Consider the following 18,886-nt stretch of genomic DNA (forward strand, 5'->3'; position numbering starts at 1 on the left):
TTAGCATATATTAAGCTTGTGTGTTATTAAGAACATTTGTTAGTAGTTATAGTTAGCCTTGGTTTTAAAGGCTTGTGTGTGTGTCTGTGGTTATAGTTAGCATATTTTTTATTAGAAGGCTTATCATTACCTATAGTTAGCCGTAGTTTAAAAGGCTTGTGTGTGTGTGTGTGTGTGTGTGTCTGTGATTATAGTTAGCATGTTTTTTTGTTAGAAGGCTATTCTGTATTTGCTGCTGTTGTGTCCATTCCTGTTATGGCTGATAAGGACAAACACCCTAAGTCAGGGTTTAAGAAATGCCCTGAATGAGGGCAAAAGATGTCTGTTACTGACTGCCATGTGAATTGTGTCTACTGCTTGGGCGCCTTGCACTTGCAGGAAACGTGCTCCATTTGCCATTCTTTTTCCTCTAGTGTGCTCCAAGAGAGAAAAAGAAAGTTAATTGACAGGGGTTTGTTGAAACCTTCCTTTCAGGAGGCTTTAAGTGACCAGGATGGGTCTAGTAAGTCCTCAAAGCCCTCCAAGACTTCTGTGGAATTAAAGAAATAAAAAAAATCTAATGAATCTGTGACATCTGCTCCACAGGTCTCTGAGCCGACTGTCTTTTCTTTTCGGTGCCGGTCCCCGGTTTTGGAACTGGTATCCGAAATACCTAAATCACCACTACTCCAGTCGGTACCATCAGTCCATTCATCCCAGTCTTCTGTTAGCCTATCTGATTTGGATGTGGATCGAGTGGTGCAGAAGCTTCTACAGGCACTGGCCTTTGCCAAATTATCGTCTCCAACCCAGGTGGTTTTGGAACTGAAGACCCATATACCAGCTATATCTCTTCCTCCTCTGAGCCATACCGGTCCTTCAGAGCCAGAGGAGTTGGACTTGCTGATTGTGGAGCCTTCGGAGCCGATGCCTGCTCCAGTATCTTTGATTCCATTTACACTGATGTCCTAGACGCCGATCGAGGACTCTAGGAGCCAACACACTCTGGTCTGGTCCGGGGAGGATAGTCGAACCGACTTGTCGGTTCTGACTTTGCCTCTCGGGCTTCGGCTCGGATGAGCTCGGCTCGAAGCCCACTGTCCTGGTGCCAGGGGTATCAATGGTTTCCACAGATATGTCAGATATGTCAGTTCCTTTGCATCGGAGCAGAGGTACCTTTGAAGCCATGACGAGAGTTATGTCTCCCAAGACATCCTCAACTTCGGGTCCAGCTTCTTCATCCCCTAAAGCACCCGTGTCTGGTTCTGCCTCACAGATCCTTGCTAAGCGTAGAGACCCAAAGCCTCAGACTGCCCCATGCTCTTCCGAGACCTCTCCAGAAGCTCCCACTGATGAGGTTCCCAGGAAGTGTGTGTGTTGGAGGAAATATTTGGATTCCCCTCAGGAGTCATTAATATCTGACCCTGACTTGGATGAATCAGAAGGATCCCCCTCTGAGGATATCTCATTTGCTGAGATATTGGAAATCCTTAGACGGGTGACTGGCAGTCCACCAACCCTACTGAGGATGAGTCAGTCCTCCTAAAGGCTTTCGGCTCTCAGCCATCCACCTCTTGGGTGTCTCCGCCCTTCGATGAGCTTATGCAGCTGGTCTCACGAAGGGCGTGGGAGTCTCTGTATACTATGGAGCCTGTCCCTAGGAGGCCTAATAAGTTCATTTCTGCCCCTGTAGATCTTTTTGACAAAAGGTGTGCCAGTTGATGCCATGGTGGTGGCAGCAGCCACCAAAAAGGAAATGTCTGAAACTTCCCTGTCTATCCATCCTCCTAACAGAGAGACTCCAGGATCATGGATAGATATGGGAAGCGCATGTTTGCTTAACTATTTAACCCATTTTACCAGACTACAAAGAGATATCCTTAAAGAGCTGGGAGATGCTCTTCAGGGTACAGTAGCTGCAGGAGCTACAGACAAAGTTGCCGCCCAGCTTGCTACCCTCAATTCTTTAGTGAACTCATCCATGCGCCTCATCTCATAGCAGCTGATGGAATGAGTAGGGTAGCGGGTACAGGACTTGCTGTTAGGAGACACTCCTGGATGCGCTTGTGTTCCTTCGCGGAGCCCTTCAAATCATCCTTCGTGAATACCCCCTTTGATGGCTCGTCCCTTTTCGGGCCTAAAGTCAAGGAAACCTTAACCAGGTGTGAGCAGGATGGAAAGACAGTCTGCTGTCAGGGTCAGTTTTTCCACCCCTACCAGACTCTACCCCAAGGGTCAAAGGGGAGGGAAAATGTAGTTCTGAATAGCCCAAGGAGCCTTTCAGGACATATGTGGTGATCCCCCCTCCAGGGACAGAGGAGGGGGCAATAATGGAAGACGCCACCCTCGCGGCAGAGGGGATCCGCAACACCAGGGTGACAGAGACCAGTTCTTTGGGAAGCCCTACCAGCGCTCCTGAAAGGAAGCCTGACTGTCCTACTCTGGAGGCAGTCGAAGGTCACTTATCTTTGTACCCAGACACCTGGCTCAAAATAAACAACTGGGTAACAAGTATTTCCAGAGGATACTTCATCTCTTTTGCTACACCCCCTCCAACGACAAGGAAAATCCTGGACGTTTCACCCAGTTACAGGGAACAAGCAACAGTAGAGGTCCAGACGTTGCTAAGAAAGTCATCCAAGCAGTCCCAGCAGACCAGACAGGATCCGGAGCTTAGTCAAGATTCTTTTTAGTTCCAAAAAAGACAGGGGACTTGGAGACCTGTATTGGATCTCAGCAGACTAAACAAATCTGTAAAGAAAGAGAAGTTTCGGTTGGTCACGCTTCAGTCAATACTTCCCTTCCTAGTGAAAGACAATTGGATGTGCTCGATAGATCTCCAGGATGTGCACTGCCACATACAAATGGCCAGGCCATCCAGGGATCATCTGCACTTCTGGCTGGGAGCCAATCATTGCTAGTTTCGAGCCCTGCCCTTTGGTCTCAATACAGCCCTCAGAGTGTTCACGAAATGCATGGCAGTGGTCACGGCTCACTTGAGACGTTTAGGATTCCAGGTGTTTCCGTACCTAGATTGTCTCCTTTCCGCCACCACCAGGCATCAACTCATTCAGGCCAGGGACTCCACTCTGTCACTTTGCAATCAGCTGGGCATTACAATAAACTCAGAAAAATCTGCCTTGTCGCCATCACAGCATATCGTCTTTATCGGAGCAGAGCTGGACACCACCACTACCACGCTAAGACTTCCAGTAGAAAGAGTCTTACTTCTCAGTCAGCATGTCCGCATTCTAATATCCAAAAACAAAGCACCAGCATCAGAAGTTCTGAAATTGTTAGGTATGATGGCAGCAGCAATTCTAGTCATACCACTAGGTCGTATGCACATGCGGATACTACAGTGGCTGTTGTTCACTCAGTGGTCTTACCAAGAGCTTCCCATGTCTCACATGATAATCACAAATTCCTGCAAAAAGGATCTTCAGTGGTGGTTGACCTCGCTTCAAGTTACGATAGGACGCCCATTTTTGCCCAAGGCACATGCACCGATCAAGAGACACATCTGCATATCAATGTCCTAGAAATGAGAGCAATGTTTTGGCGTTGCAGTGCTTCCAGAACTCTCTTCCTCTGGGTACGATTGTGATTCAGCTGGACATGTCAGTGGTCTGGTATTTGAACAAACCAGGAGGAACCAGATCTTACCCCCTTTGTTGCGAGGCCCTCAGAGTATGGCAGTGGGCTATTTCAACCCAGTGCTTTTTGTTAGCAGCGCACATCCCGGGGAAATCCAACGTGATAGCAGACAAGTTGAGCAGAGCAATTTTATTGCCCCACGAGTGGTCCCTCTAGATGGAAATAGCAGACAGGATATTCCACAGGTGGGGCCAGCCTTGCTGCGACCTTTTTGCCAGTCACATGAACACCAAATGCAGTAACTACTTTGCCCTGATTCCCCCTCGGGCAGACACCCCAAGGGACGCACTCATTCACGATTGGCCCCGGGTCTCCGTTATGCATTCCCACCAATCCCGTTGATACTAAAGGTATTACAGAAAGCCAAAGCCCTGGGAAGGGCCATCATTCTAATAGCTACCTATTGGCCTCATCAGATTTGGTTCCCCTTCCTTCAACTTCATCTTTTGGGGACCTCTGGATTCTGTACCCAGTTCCAGACCTTCTGAAGCACTCTGGGGAACTTCATCCCTCTCTGCAGTCCCTGAAGCGGACAGATTGGCTGCTCCAATTCCCATCATAGCCAGGTTTCATAACCTTTCCAATGAGACAAAGCAAATTCTCCTATCGTCTCATAAATCCTCTGCGAGGAAGCTGTACCTCAGCAAATGGAAAACATTTTCTATGTGGGCCTCTCAAAACAATATTGATCCTTACCAAGCCCCTATGGCCTCTATATTCTAGATTTCTTCACCATGGTATTCAATAGAGGAGCTACAGCAGCAACAGTCTGGGTTCAACTAGCTGCCATTTCTAACTTTGTTTTGTGATTTGAAGGAGTGAATATTATGTCACACAAATTATCCAAAGCCTTTCTCAAAGGGACCTTTCATATTAGACCACCTATGAAATCTCCCTTTTCTCCATGGAATCTAAATTTTATGCTTTCCTGCATAATTCTTCTGTCATTTGAACCAGCTTCCTCATGTGACCTCAAATTTTTGTCATGGAAAACCATCTTTTTAGTGGCTGTTACTTCTGCCCGCAGAGTGTCAGAGCTTCAGGCCTTATCCATTAAGCCTCCTTATTTGATTTTCCATGCTGAGAGTCTCACTTCAAACAAACCCCTCTTTCTTACCCAAAGATGTTAGGTAGTCCAATGTCACCTTCATTTTTACATATGGGTTCGGAGCCGATCCTCTGCTCCGACTCGGCCGATTTACAAGCTGGAAGACTTCTCTTTGGCTCATGGCTAAGCAAGTATCCCGTGGTGCATCAGTACAATCCCCAGATCTCATTTGCCGAGTCAACGAGTTCAGTTGTGCTTCTCTTGGCTCTGGATAAGTTTTTCAAATTCTTTATATTCATATCATATTTCTATGCTTTATTAGAAATTTTGTTGTATATTTAGTGTTGCTAATATATTAGGCAGTTGTATTGCTTGGCCTTTTTGAGTGCAACTTAGTTTACTAGTGGTTTTTGGTATCGTGTGTGCCAGTTAGTTTTAGGCACCGTTGCACATTTTTTTTTTTTTATTATTAGGTAGAGTATTCGTTTTTGGCAGTTTTCCGCTCTTAGTCAACAGGGGCTCCTGTTTTGTCTGTTGTTGTTCTGATCTTTTTTGGTCATCATTGGTAGTTAGTTTTCTGCTATATTGAGATTGTTTTTGGCGGGATCCGCTTGTGAATTTACTAGGATTGACGCCTCCCTAGTATACTACCTGTTGGAAATATAGAAATTTATTGTGTCATTTACGGTTTCTCTTGTGTGAGTGGGATTTCCTTTCTGGTCTGTTTAAATTAGAAGACCTAGCTTTCTCTACATCGGGCTAGGCCCGTTTAAGTTAGAAGATTTAGTCCTTGTGTAACTCCTTCTTAGGGCTAGGCCCGTTTTAGTTAGAGGACCTAGTCCTCCTCCTTTTTCTCTCTCTCATTCTCTGTGGGTTTTGTGTGTGTAAAATGTCTAAGGAAAGTAAGTAGCATAAACCCTCGGGGTTCAAAAAGTGCATGAAATGCTCCCAAAAGATGTCTTTAACGGATGGCCACAGTAGCTGTGTCTACTGCCTAGGGGCCATCCACATGCAGGAATTGTTCTTGTTCTCCCATGCTTTCTCTCCTAGAGTGTTACAGTAGAGAAAGAACAAACTCGTACACAAGGGTCTATTGAAACCATGCTTTGAGGAAGCACTATCCAGTTCTTCGGCTTCCTCTAAGTCTGGGAAATCAAAATCTTCAAAAAGGCCTTCTCCGGCACGGGCTGGTGTCCCGGAGCCACCTCCTAAACAGTCGAGACATTCCAAATCTGCCTTCTCGACTCCTCAGCCTTCGGAGCCAAAGGAGAGCATCATGGTGGTGTCAGAGTTGGTTACAGGTGTTTCAGAACCGATCTTTGAACCTACTGATACAGCAGTTGACTCTGCTACTCGGAGCCGGTCTGCAAGTTCCCTACCGGTTTCCGTAACAATTAAGTCTCCAGTGCCCCCCAGGTCAAGATACCATACTACGTCTTCCAGGAGCATCTCAGAAGAATATGTGGAGAGGGTAGTGCTGAGACTCCTGAAGTAGTCTGCCTTGCCAGAATTATTGTTGGCTCCAACCCAGTCGACTCCCGAGCCACTTGGCCCAGCTTTGCCCTTGTCTGCTATTTCCTCCTCCGAGCTGTACTGGCCTTTTGGTGCCGGAGTGCTTGGTGCCAGCAAAGGAAATGCCGGCTTCAGCTCACTTTGTTGCTGCCTTGGAGCCAGGTTCGGCTCTAACACGCTGTGTGCCGTCCGTCATGTCCAGGGGCCGAAGCTCTCCTGTCGACACCGACAGAGAGGGTTGGAATCTATCTTCAGTTCCGAGCCTTCCTCTCAGTGCTTCGGCCAGGGTGAGCTCAGACCCTGCATCTATCTCGGAGCCGACAGCACTGGCTCCGGTGCTGACCCTTGTCTCTTTGGAGCGGGGGAAGTCTTTGGAGCCGGAGAGGTCGGCGTTTGAGATGATGAGGAGCATGCTGTCTCATTCTCCAGCCCATACCAGTGGCACCAGCACTCTTCTCCCAAGAACACCCACTTCAGTCTCAGCCCCTACTCTCTCTGGAGACAGCAGAGACCCACAGCCTCAGGAGCCATCGGCTGGTGGCCCCCACTCTTCTGAGGCTTCCCCGGAATGTCCTTCCGAGGAGCCTCACCAGAAGAGGTAATGTAAAAGGAAACATGTTGACTCCCAGGATGAATCTTTGACATCAGACACTGACCTCGAGGAGTCGGGAGGGTCCCCCAAGTAGTCCTCTGATGACGTCTCCTTTGTGGACATTTTAGAGATCCTTAGGCAGAGGTGCTACTGGCCCACTGTTAACCCTTCTGATGAGGAGTCGGGTGTACCTGAAGGCTTTCGGGTCTCAACCTTCTCCACCTTTTCACGAACTAATGGATCTAGTTAGTCGAAAGGTGTGGGATACTCCTGACACCGTGGAGCCAGTCCCCAGGAGACCGAATAAGTTCTTGTCTGCCCCTCCTGGTAAAGAGTTCTTGTCCAAGGGCGTTCCTGTAGATGTCATGGTAGTGGCGGCAGCCACGAAGGAGGAGTTGGAGACTTCTTCATCTGTTCATCCACCAAACAAGGAGTCTCGACAGATGGACAGATTTGAGAAGCGTATTTTTAGTTCAGTGGCATTTACCCTTCGATTGTTGAACTGTCTCACGCACTTCACGAGGTTGCAGAGGGACCTCCTCAAGGAGTTAGGAGATTCCATACAAGGTGCGTGTACTGAGGGAGTTGCTGAAAGATTTCTACTCAGTTGTCCACCTTAAATTCTGTGGTTAAGTCCTCCATGCGACTTATCTCTTATGCTGCAGATGGAGCGGATAGAGCAGCTGGTTCCGGAGTTGTCTTGAGGCGCCACTCTTGGATGCGCTTATGTAATTTTGCGGAACCGTTCAAGTCTACTTTTCACCAACTCCCCGTTTGATGGTTCCTCATTGTTTGGTTCCAATGTGAAGGATACACTCACTCGGTGTGAGCAAGAAGGAAAGACTCTTTCTGCCATGGGAGTGCGTTTTACTGTCCCTTCCAGACCATATCCCAAGGGTCAAAAGGGCGGTAAAATGTGGCTCAAGAAGTCTCGGAGAGTCTTTCCTGACACACAGGGTGAATCCTCCTTCAGAGGCAGAGGAGGAGGAAATAGCAGACGTCGCCCTAGAAGTAGGGGTGGTCCGCAGTACCAACAAGGCCGTGATTCTTTTCGAGGATGGCCTTATCAGCGCTCCTGATGTGGAGCCTGACTGCGCTTCTCTGGGGCCGGTCGGGGGTCGCATTTCTTTGCATCAAGAAGCCTGGCTAAATATCACTCAAGACAAGTGGGTACAAAGAGTTGTTAACAGAGGCTATATCATACCCTTTTCACTGTCATCGTTTGTTCCCAAAAGGATCCCACATGTACCACCCAATCTCAGGGATTAGGCAACTATGGAGATCAACAAGTTGCTCTTAAAAAGAGTCATCCAGCCCATCCCAGCAGACCAGATAGGATCCGGAACTTACTCCAGGTTTTTTTTAGTTCCACAACAAACCAGAGATTGGAGGCCAATATTGGACCTCAGCAGATTGAACGAATCAGTGAAAAAGTACAAGTTTCAGATGGTAACACTGCAGTTTATACTCCCGTTGTAGGGAAAAACTTTTGGATATGCTCTCTGGATCTTCAGGATGCCTACTACCACATAAAAATGGACAAGGCGTCCAGAAGCCATCTATGCTTCCGGCTGGGAGCCAGTCACTATCAGTTTCGCACTCTGCCCTTTGGTCTCACTACAGCCCCAAGGGTGTTCACCAAATGCATGGCAGTAGTGACAGCTCACCTGAGACGCCAGGGATTCCAGGTGTTTCCGTATTTGGACGACTGGCTCCTGACCGCCCCCTCCAGACATCTACTCCTCCAAAACAGGGACGCCATGATTCAACTTTGTGCTCAGTTAGGGATCGCCATAAATTGGAAAAAAAATCTGCGTTATTGCGCCCTCAATCTGTGATTTGTATAGGTGCAGAGGTAGACACAATGAACATGACAGCTCGTCTCCCCCCGAAAGGGCACAGAACTTAATCTCCCAAGTTCAACGTTTTCTTCCTTTGCGAAAAGTTAAAGCGAAGTGGGTTCAGCTCCTCGGGACTATGGCTTCCACAATTCTATTAGTACCATTAGCCAGGTTGCACATGAGAATTCTCCAGTGGCTTCTGTTTTCCCAGTGGTCCTTCCAATATCTCCCGCTGAGTCATCCTATCCTGCTGACGGAATCATGCAAGAAGGACCTTCTTTGGTGGATAGCTGCCAACCAGTTGATCACGGGCACCCCCTTTGTTCCTGCCCAACCCGTTGCCACTGTGACTACGGATGCCTCCCAGATCGGGTGGGGACATTATCTCGGCAGGACTGTCCAAGGCACATGGCAAGAACATGAGGCTCATCTGCATATCAATGTTCTGGAGATGAGGGCGGTGCTTCTGGTGTTGCAAACACTTCAAGACCGTCTTCCTCTAGGGACAATTGCGATGCAGTCAGTCAACATGTCTGTGGTTTGGTATATCAACAAACAGGGTGGTACCAGATCTTAACCACTCTGTCGAGAGGACATGTGAGTTTGGGAAGGCGATTTCTTCCCAGTGCTTTCTGGTTGCAACACACATTCCAGGGATGACCAACATGATAGCCGACAAGCTCAGCCGGGCAATCCTAAAGCCTCACGAGTGGTCTCTGAAACGGGAAATAGTGGATCAGATTTTCCGGAAATGGGGACAGCCTTTCTGCGACCTTTTTGCCAGCCCAGTCAATACCAAATGCAGCAGCTATTGTTCCCTCATTCCCAGAGACGCTTTTCTCACGATTGGCCCATGGAACTTCTGTATGCCTTTCCTCCAATCCCTCTCATTTCCAAAGTGATTCAGAAAGCCAGTCGGCTGGGAAGCAAGTTGATCCTCATTGCTCCTTAGTGGCCTCGTCAGGTCTGGTTCCCCTTCCTCGAGTCTCTCCTCCTGGACCCAACTCCAGATCTATTGACTCACATGTCAGGTTCGCTACACCCCTCAGTCCACACCCTCAAATTGACAGCGTGGTTGCTCCAGTTCCATCCCTAGTCAGGCTTCATGATGCATCATCCTCAGTGTCACATGTTCTTATGGCCTCCCATAAACCTTCAACTATGAGGCTGTATGGCAGTAAATGGAAAAGATTTTCTATTTGGGCACAGAGAATGAATGTAGATCCATACACTGCTTCTATCCCTGTGTTTCTGGATTTTCTTTCTGAGCTTTTTCAGCAAGGATCTGCTGCTGCCACCATCAGAGTCCAATTGGTGGCAATTTCTCATTTTCACTTAGGTTTTCCAGATACCAATTTAATGTCTCGTAAGCTATGCAAGACCTTTTTGAAAGGGGCCACTCTATTGAGACCACCTCTGCAAGAACCAGTGGCTTCTTGGGATTTAAATTTTGTGTTGTCCAAATTGAGATCTCCCCCCTGTGAACCTTCCCACTCATCTTTACTAAAATTTTTGTCTTGGAAGACCTTATTTTTTGTAGCTATCACATCAGCTAGACTGGTATAGGAGCTACAGGCCTTGTCTATTAAGCCACCGTATTTGATTTTTCACAAAGACAGGGTGTCATTGCGTACTAATCCCTCCTTTGTACCCAAAGTTTGTTCTAATGCTACCGTAAACCAATCAATAGAACTTACCACTGTAATGCAGCTGAGTACCATTTTCATCAGCTAGATGTTCATAGACAACTACGTTTTTATCTACAGCGGACTAAGGTTTTCAGGAAATCCGATCAATTATTCATTTCCTTTTCTGACTCTAGATTGGGCTTACCAGTTTCTAAAGTGACACTGTCTAATTGGATTTCCAGTTGTATAGCCTTTATCTATAGCTCAGAGGGCAAACCTTTACCCTGCAGGATCAAGGGTCATTCTACCAGGTCGCTGTCTACCTCTGCAGCCTTTCAAGCCAGGGTACCACTTGATAATATTTGTGCAGCAGATACATGGGCTACCCCTCACACTTTTATTACACATTACAAATTGGATTTGGCATCCATGGGTAGAGTATCCTTTGGCTCCACGGTGCTCAAGAGTATTTTCCAGTGAGTCACCCAAGAATAAGGCACTAGGGACGCTGTCCCATATGTAAAAATGAAGGTGAGATCAGACTACTTAACATAAAGAAGTTATGTACTCACTATAATGTTCCATGTTGGTAGTCCATCTCACCCTTCATTTTTACCAACCCACCCTCCTGCCCCCATCCTGGAAGATCTGGAAGTAATAATTTGGTTGCCCTTGGTTGGAGACCCTTTAGTATTGGTTGTTTTTATGGTTGTTATTCTAGTGAGCAGCAAACGAGATCTGGGGATTGTACTGGTGCACCATGGGATACCTGCTTAGCCACGAGCCAGCCAGAAGTCTTCCAGCTTTTAAATCGGCCGAGTCGGAGCCAAGGATTGGCTCCGAACCTATATGTAAAAATGAAGGGTGAGATGGGCTGCCAACATGGAACGTTATGGTGAGTATATAACTTCTTTTTTGCACTGAAACTAATCTCAACCAAATTATTGATTTGCCAGTTTTCTTCCCCAACCATTCCAACAATTTAGAGTACATGCTGCACAAACTTGACGTTCACAGACAGCTCAGATTTAATTTGGCTAAAACAAAAAATCAGACCAGCTTTTTGTTTCATTTTCAGATTCCAGGAAGGGTATGCCAGTGGCTAAAACACCTCTGTCTAAATGGTTATCTGATTGTATCACCTTTGCTTATTCGACTGCCAATATGCCCTTGCAGCATAAAATTAAAGCTCACTCAACCAGAGCAGATGTTCATCGTGTTACCCTGCTGCAGTCATCACACTTGGGTTATCCTGTCGTCAGGCGGTCCCGCAGTCGGCCAGAATTCCAAAGTCTTGGTCCGGCGTCGGTTGCTGTCGCTTCTTCCCTGACGTCAGTGCGCCAGGGGTATATATAATGCATCCGACGACATTTTCTTCAGTCTTTCTTGCCGCGCGGTGCCCGAAGCTGAAGCAGTTCGCAAGTGCAGGTCGGCTGACTCATGAGATTTTCGAAGTCGAATTTCAGATCCGAAGTCTTCAATAAAGCTAAGTACCCCATTGGGGAAACTTTTCTTGTCTCAGACCGATGTCAGAAAAAGTTAACAATTGTATTTCTTGTGGGAAGCAAATACCTCATAAGGATTTTCATTCTTACTGCGTACCTTGCGTAGGCCCAGACCACGACGTCACTGGTTGTCGTTTTTGTGCTAGGTTTAATAAGCGTACTATAAAAAGATGCTTTGATTTCGCACGACACTACTTCGGTAGAAAATTTAACTACACTATGCCGTCGGAGCAACCGACTACCGGCGTGCACAAAAAACGCAAGGATAAGGACAGGCAGCCTATACCCAAGCCAGACTCTGAGGCCTCGGCTGGTCCGGTCTCAGATTCACCTGTCTTCAATGAGGCTCCAACGCAGCCCGTGACTACTGCAGATCTGGAACCCGAGACCGCTTCGGAACGTTTGGCGGAAAGTACTAGGCCGATGCAGCCATTTTGTTTAGCCCCTTCCGACGACACTGCTGAAAAAGATGTCAGTGCTGCAGAAACACCTTCGGTTTCTGAAGGCGTCTTCAGACCGACGACGCTCACCATAAAAACGTATCCTAAGACTAAGACTCCTATTAAACCTAAAAAGATTGCACTTTAGTCTCCAGTTCAAGGCCCCATGCCTAAGAAACAGATGCTCAAAATGGCTGAAGATTTGATCTCTTTAATCAGGGGTTCCCAACCCCCACCCGACAAACCTCCTCTGAACAAGTGTCTGTTTCCTCAGGCTCCTCTGAGGACCAAGATTACTCCTTCTCCCCTTATGAAGATTCTGATGCTGAGGATTCTATTCCCTCAGCTTCTCCTCCTGAAGACTACTCCTTTGGGGAAACTTTACACACTATGAGGGAACATTTTCACTGGGAAGGTCAGGACTACTCGTGACTCAAAGAAAAGGCTCAGAGAGTTTCTTTTACTCCCCCAGCACAGACCACTTGCCATCCCCCCAGTTTTAGACATTGTGGATGATGTTTACTTAGAATCCAGTTTGAACCCAGATTCTCTGCCTCCTGCTCCGGCCAAACCTGACAGATACTATAGAGTGCCTGATTCCCACAAATTCCTTTATAAAAGCCCTGTTGCTGATCCAGAGACTATCTCCCAAGGTTCCAAAGGGGCTAAGGCTTCTATGGCAAAAAATTCTGTACCCTCTGAAACTGAAAGGGACTCCAGAGCACTAGACAGGTGGGGGGAAAAGGTTTACACCTCAGCCACTCTAGCTATGAGGGCACTTAATTGCCAATTCCACATGCTAAAATATCAGCAATTTCTAATGTCTCAGTTAAAACAAAAAATGAGCACACTCCCTCAACAGTCTGAATTGAAAGAAATGCAGGATCTGTTGCATGCAACTGAACAGGTGGGCAAACATACTTTACAATGTGGGTTTGATTCTTTGGAGGCTTCCTGCAGAGCAGCTGTCACTGGGTCTGCTATACGTAGGCATGCTTGGTTAAAGGAACAAACTCTGCCTGATCATGTTAAAGCTTCTAGATGCTCCCTTACAGCAGGATGTTCTTTTTGGAGTTAAAGCAGAAGAAGTCTTAAAGAAAATGGAGGATAAGGCAAAATCTATGCAGACAGTCAAAGATTTCCTACAGGTACAAGCCCCCTCACTTCAGCAGAAATTGGCCAACAAAAAATTGGTCCTTTCCAGCTACTGACAGACCACAGAGGGGTAAATACAGATGTCCAAGAGGCAGAGGACAACCACAAGCCCAGTACAAACCTCGCCAATGGGGCACTGCAACACAGAAGGGAGGAGAAGACAGGTCCCAAACTACCAGAAGGCAAAACTCAATGACTTGCACCTCATCTGGCCAAGCAACACTCTCTTGGCAGCCCCCTTGGGAGGAAAACTCGCACTTTTTTCAGAAAACTGGCACATTGTCACAAAGGAGAAATGGGTCCTAGACATAATTTCACGAGGATACAGATTCCATTTTCATAACTTGCCAATGAAAAGAGGAATGCCAAACCTGCCACAACGTCATTGGGCAGAGGCACAAAAACAAATTACAGCTCTCCTGGACATGAGAGCCATTCAACTGGTACCTACTCGAGAGCAAGGCCAAGGATTTTACTCAGGACTCTTTCTAGTTCCCAGAAAGGACAATGCCTGGAGACCAATTCTGGACCTTTCAATTCTAAACACCTTCTTACAAGTACCCTAATTCAAGATGCTAACACTACAGCAGCTTCTTCCCATGTTGGGCAAGAAAGCATGGCTAGTAACGTTGGACCTCAAGGAGGCATACCTGCATGTCCCTATCAAAGTTGCAGAAGATACCTCCATTTCATTGCAGGTTCAACCCATTACCAATTCTCTGCACTGCCCTTTGGCTTATCTACTGCGCCCAGGGTCTTCACAAAATGCCTGGCACCAGTAATTGCATACTGCAGACAAAGAGGAATTCAAATATACCCATACCTGGACGACTGCCTCATCCAAGCAGAAAGTAAGGACATCCTCTTACAACATCTGGCTTTTGTAAAACATCTTCTAAGTTGCCTGGGGTACACAGTAAACGAAAAGAAATCAAAACTAGTACCCTCACAAAATATGACATTCCTGGGTGCCAGCTTGAATACAACGGCCCAGAAGGCTTATCTGACACCAGACAAACAACAACTGACTCAATATTTCAAAACAATGGCAACAAAGACCCAACTACCTGCAAGAAAAATTCTGCAGGCCTTGGGCTTCATGGCATCTTGCATACTACTAATACCATTTGCAAAGCTGCATATGAGGAAATTACAGTGGTACCTAAAAAGCGTATGGTCTCAACACAGCCACAGCTTGGACACAATATCTCTCATTCCCTGCCTACAACAGGAGTTTCTATGGTGGTCACAGGCATGTCACCTCAACAAGGGTCAGCCTTTCACCTTGCCCCCAGCCAGGCAAACTATGACAACAGATGCATCGGACTATGCCTGGGGGCACACATGGCAGGACAGTGCGTTCAAGGCGTATGGACTGCAGATCAAAGGAATCTGCACATCAATCAAAAAGAGATGCTAGCTGTACAGAATGCTCTGACAGCCTTCAAGAATCTGTTACATCCTGGACAACTTACAATAAGAACGGACAACACCACAGTAATGTGGTACATAAACAAACAGGGGGGTACATACTCCTACCCTTTATGCAGGCAAGCAATGACCTTGTGGAATACAGCTCTGGCTTACCAAGTTCAGTTACAAGCCCAATTCCTGCCAGGAAAAAAGAACACATTGGCAGACGACCTCAGCAGAAACATCATGGATCCCCACGAGTGGAAACTGGATCCACAAGTATTTGCAATGATAACTCAAAAATGGGGCCTTCCAGACATAGACCTGTTTGCCAGTCCTCAAAACTATCAACGAACAAAATTTTGTACAAGGACACTTCACCATCAAGCTTGGAAAGTGGACACACTCTCATTCAGTTGGAAAAACCTGACAGTATATGCCTTCCCTCCATTGCCTCTCCTCACAAAGGTGCTTCTGAAAGTCAGAAAGGAGAGACCACGACTGATAATCATAGCCCCAGACTGGCCAGGCCAGCACTGGTACCCACTATTGAGGAATATGGCCCAGGGCCCACCTTGGATTTTACCACAAATTGCCCATTTGCTCACACAGCAAAACAGATTCTTCACAGCCAGCTCAAAACCTTAAATCTGGCTGCATGGCAAATTACCTAAGCATCCAGCCAGCTCCTCTTTTCCAAGCAGTTATGGACGTTATTCTGGAAGCTAGGAGGCCCAGCACCAGGAAGGCCTATTCGGACAAATGGAAAAGGTTTTGTGCCTGGAACCAAGCTAAAGGCCAAAACACACTTCAGCCTCAAATGCCTCACATTCTACAGTATTTAACTGAGATGTTACACAAAGGACTTTCTTTTTCTTCCATTAAAATCCATGCATCAGCTATTTCAGCCCACTACAACACGGATCCACCCTTATTTTCGCATCCACTTCTAAGGCAGTTCCTCGGAGGGGCAAAAAACATTAGGCCCCCCCAGGAGAGCACCTACACCAACATGGGACCTCAGTTTTGTTCTGGAAAAACTTACACTACCTCCCTTTAAACCAGCTTTCTCTGCAGATCTACAGTTCCTATCATGGAAGACTGCCCTGCTGCTAGCAATAACTTCAGCTAGAAGAGTCTCAGAGCTGCAGGCACTAATGGCAGTGGAACCTTTCCTCATTTTCCATCAAGACAGAGTTTCTCTACGAACTAATCCTTCCTTCATGCCTAAGGTGGTTTCCAGTGTGGCTTTAAATCAAACTATCCACTTACCCACCTTCTTCCCAAATCCACAGAACAAAGGAGAAAGACTCCTGCATTCCTTGGACATTCACAGGCAACTTGGTTACTACTTGGATAAAACTAAGGCTTTCAGAAAATCTGACCAGCTTTTTGTATCCTATGCTACAGCTTCACAAGGGAAGGCTATATCAAAACAAACCATTTCCAAATGGATAGGACATTGCATTCGTTTTTGCTATACCCATCATGGAAAACCAGTTCCTGCTACCATTAGGCCGCACTCTACCAGGGCAACAGCTACATCTACAGCCTTCCTCAGGGGGGTTCCAACCAAGGAGATTTTGGAAGCTGCAACTTGGAGTTCAGTACACACCTTTACCAAACACTATCACTTACCACTCTACTCTACGACTAGGGCTGGCTTCGCCACTACAGTTCTGCAGGGCCTTCTAGCCTCCTCTAACCCTCTATAACTCCTCCACCTATCCTTAGCTTGGGGATTCTACCCAAGTGTGATGACTGCAGCAGGGTAACACGATGAACATAGTACAGTTTTGTACCTACCATAAATGTAGATGTTCGAGTGTACACCCTGCTGCAGTCCAGGTTACCCTCCCTCCATCCCCTCTGACCTAACTGGCTAAATCTCTACAATACCTTCCTGATGTATTTGCTTATAGCTGGAGGGATTTTGTGTTTGTGCAAAAATTACTTAATTTGGTACTAATTACTGACCACCTTTTTGAGGGCACCTGACATCTGGGGCAAGAAAAACTGAAGAAAATGACGTCTGATGCATTATATATACCCCTGGCGCACTGACGTCAGGGAAGAAGCGACAGCAGCCGACGCCGGACCAAGACTTTGGCATTCCGGCCGACTGCGGGACCGCCTGACAGGATAACCCAAGTGTGATGACTGCAGCAGGGTGTACACTCTAACATCTACATTTATGGTAGGTACACAACTGTACTTTTCTTCATCATCTGCTTTCTGCCATACCTCCTATTGATAACATTTGCACAGCAGCCACTTGGTCAAAACCTCATACCTTTATCACTCATTACAAAGTTCACAGGGCCTCCTTTGGATCCACGGCCCTGAGAAATACACTCCTGTGAGCCACCCGAGGTTGATGGTGCTTGGGACGCTACCCAGCAGTAAAGAATGAACGGCATGATAGAACAACTTCACATAAAGAAGTTATGTACTTACCACAGTGTTCCATGTGAGTTGTTCATCTCGCCTTCATTCTTACGTCCCTCCCTCCTACCTCCCTCCTGGGCTTTCAGAAGACCAAGATGCTAGATCCTTCCTGGTCACTCAACCCTTCCATACTTTCTGTCTTATGGAGTTATAGAATGACATGTGGTATTTTACGCAGCAAACAAGATCTGAGGTAACTCGGTGCATCGTGGGATAGGGATTTGGCCTTGAGCTTTGCAGTAGGTGCCAACTCGGAGCTGAGGGATCGGCTCCGAACCCATCAGTAAAGAATGAAGGTGAGATGAACAACTTACATGGAACGTTATGGTAAGTACATAACTTCTTTTTAATTATTCGGACTACCTCAGTGGAATATGTATTCTTTGCCTGCACAAACCCACACTGGTAGCTTTCCACAGGTCAGAATTCCCTTCTCCAACTCCGTGTGGTAGGGGATTGGCTAAGACCCTCCCATCTGGGACAGCCTTACCCCTGTGACATTAAGTGAGTTATCCAGTCTGTTAGCGACGGCTGTAGGAATCACACTGTTGAATCTCCTTAGCAGCCTGCTTTGGTGGATTACAGCTTCCAGACTCTGATAAGGTCCCTTTTGGGAACCTCCCTTCCTGTCTATTAATGTTTGCTTTCTTTCTGCTTTTATTTATGTGTGAACTTTTATTAAATTGCTGATTTTTACAGCTGTTAATTCCACTGGGAATTCTAACTTACTACTGTGCTTGTATGCTTAATATTGCTTTTAAGCAGTTATGGGGCTTTGTTAAAGTGTTTTATGACTTTTTCCGGGAAAAAAGAAGATGTGAAGTTGTTAAATCTCGCCGTTTATTCTCACTGATGGGTTCAGAGCCGATCCTCGGCTCCAACACGGCAGATAGCAAAGCTCAAGGTTTGCCAGTAACGCGAGACCAAGCCCCTTATCCCACAATGCACTGCTGGAATTACCTCAGATCTAGTTTGCCGCGGCAAGAGAGATCTCGGTGATCCAGCTAGCTCGGACCATTTGTGATAAAAAAAAAAAAAACAGCAAGTTTTGATAAAAAAAATCTTTCTTTTTTGTTTTAGAGTTTTTCATAAGATAGTTGTGTGTTAGTGTTTGAAAATTAGATAATAGAATTTATAGTTTTGGATAGTTAGTGCCCTGTTGGCTTAGTTGTTTTGTGTGGGCCTTTAGCCCTATTTAGGCTTATTAATCTTTTTCTAATAGTCAGGGTTTTCTCTGTGTGCCTCTCTAGCCCTATATTTGTAATCTATAGTTAATTGTTATAGATAGTGCCCGGATTGGGCTTAGTTGCTTTGTGGGTCTTTACAAGTTAAGTAAGGACTTTACTGTCTTAGTTTTTGCAGTATACTGGTTTGTTTTACTTAACTATGTTGGATGACAAGGAAAATCCCATCCTAAATCAGGATTAAAAAAATGCCCATATTGTGGGCAGAAAATGTCCGTCACTGACGGACACATTCAATGCGTCTACTGTCTGGGGGCTAAACACCTCCAAGACACTTGCAGCATTTGCCATTCCTTTTCTTCAAGAGTCCTGTTGGAGAGAAGGAGGAAGCTAATAGACAGGACTACAGCATTCCTTTTCTGAGGTGTTTAGTAGCCATGAGGGTACTAGCATGTCCTCCAAGTCCTCAGAATCTTCAGATCCT

The 18,886-nt window shown here is 46.4% G+C and overlaps 1 protein-coding gene across 1 annotated transcript in view; it reads left to right on the top strand.

Annotated features, from left to right (window-relative positions):
* VAMP3 (vesicle associated membrane protein 3) overlaps window positions 1-18,886 on the top strand; it is a 594,205-nt gene that overhangs the window by 443,997 nt on the left and 131,322 nt on the right. The window lies entirely within an intron of this gene.

The sequence above is a fragment of the Protopterus annectens genome, chromosome 14.part0, assembly GCF_019279795.1.
Source record: "Protopterus annectens isolate FY-2018-M chromosome 14.part0, PAN1.0, whole genome shotgun sequence".
In the NCBI taxonomy this organism is placed as follows: Eukaryota; Metazoa; Chordata; order Ceratodontiformes; family Protopteridae; genus Protopterus; species Protopterus annectens.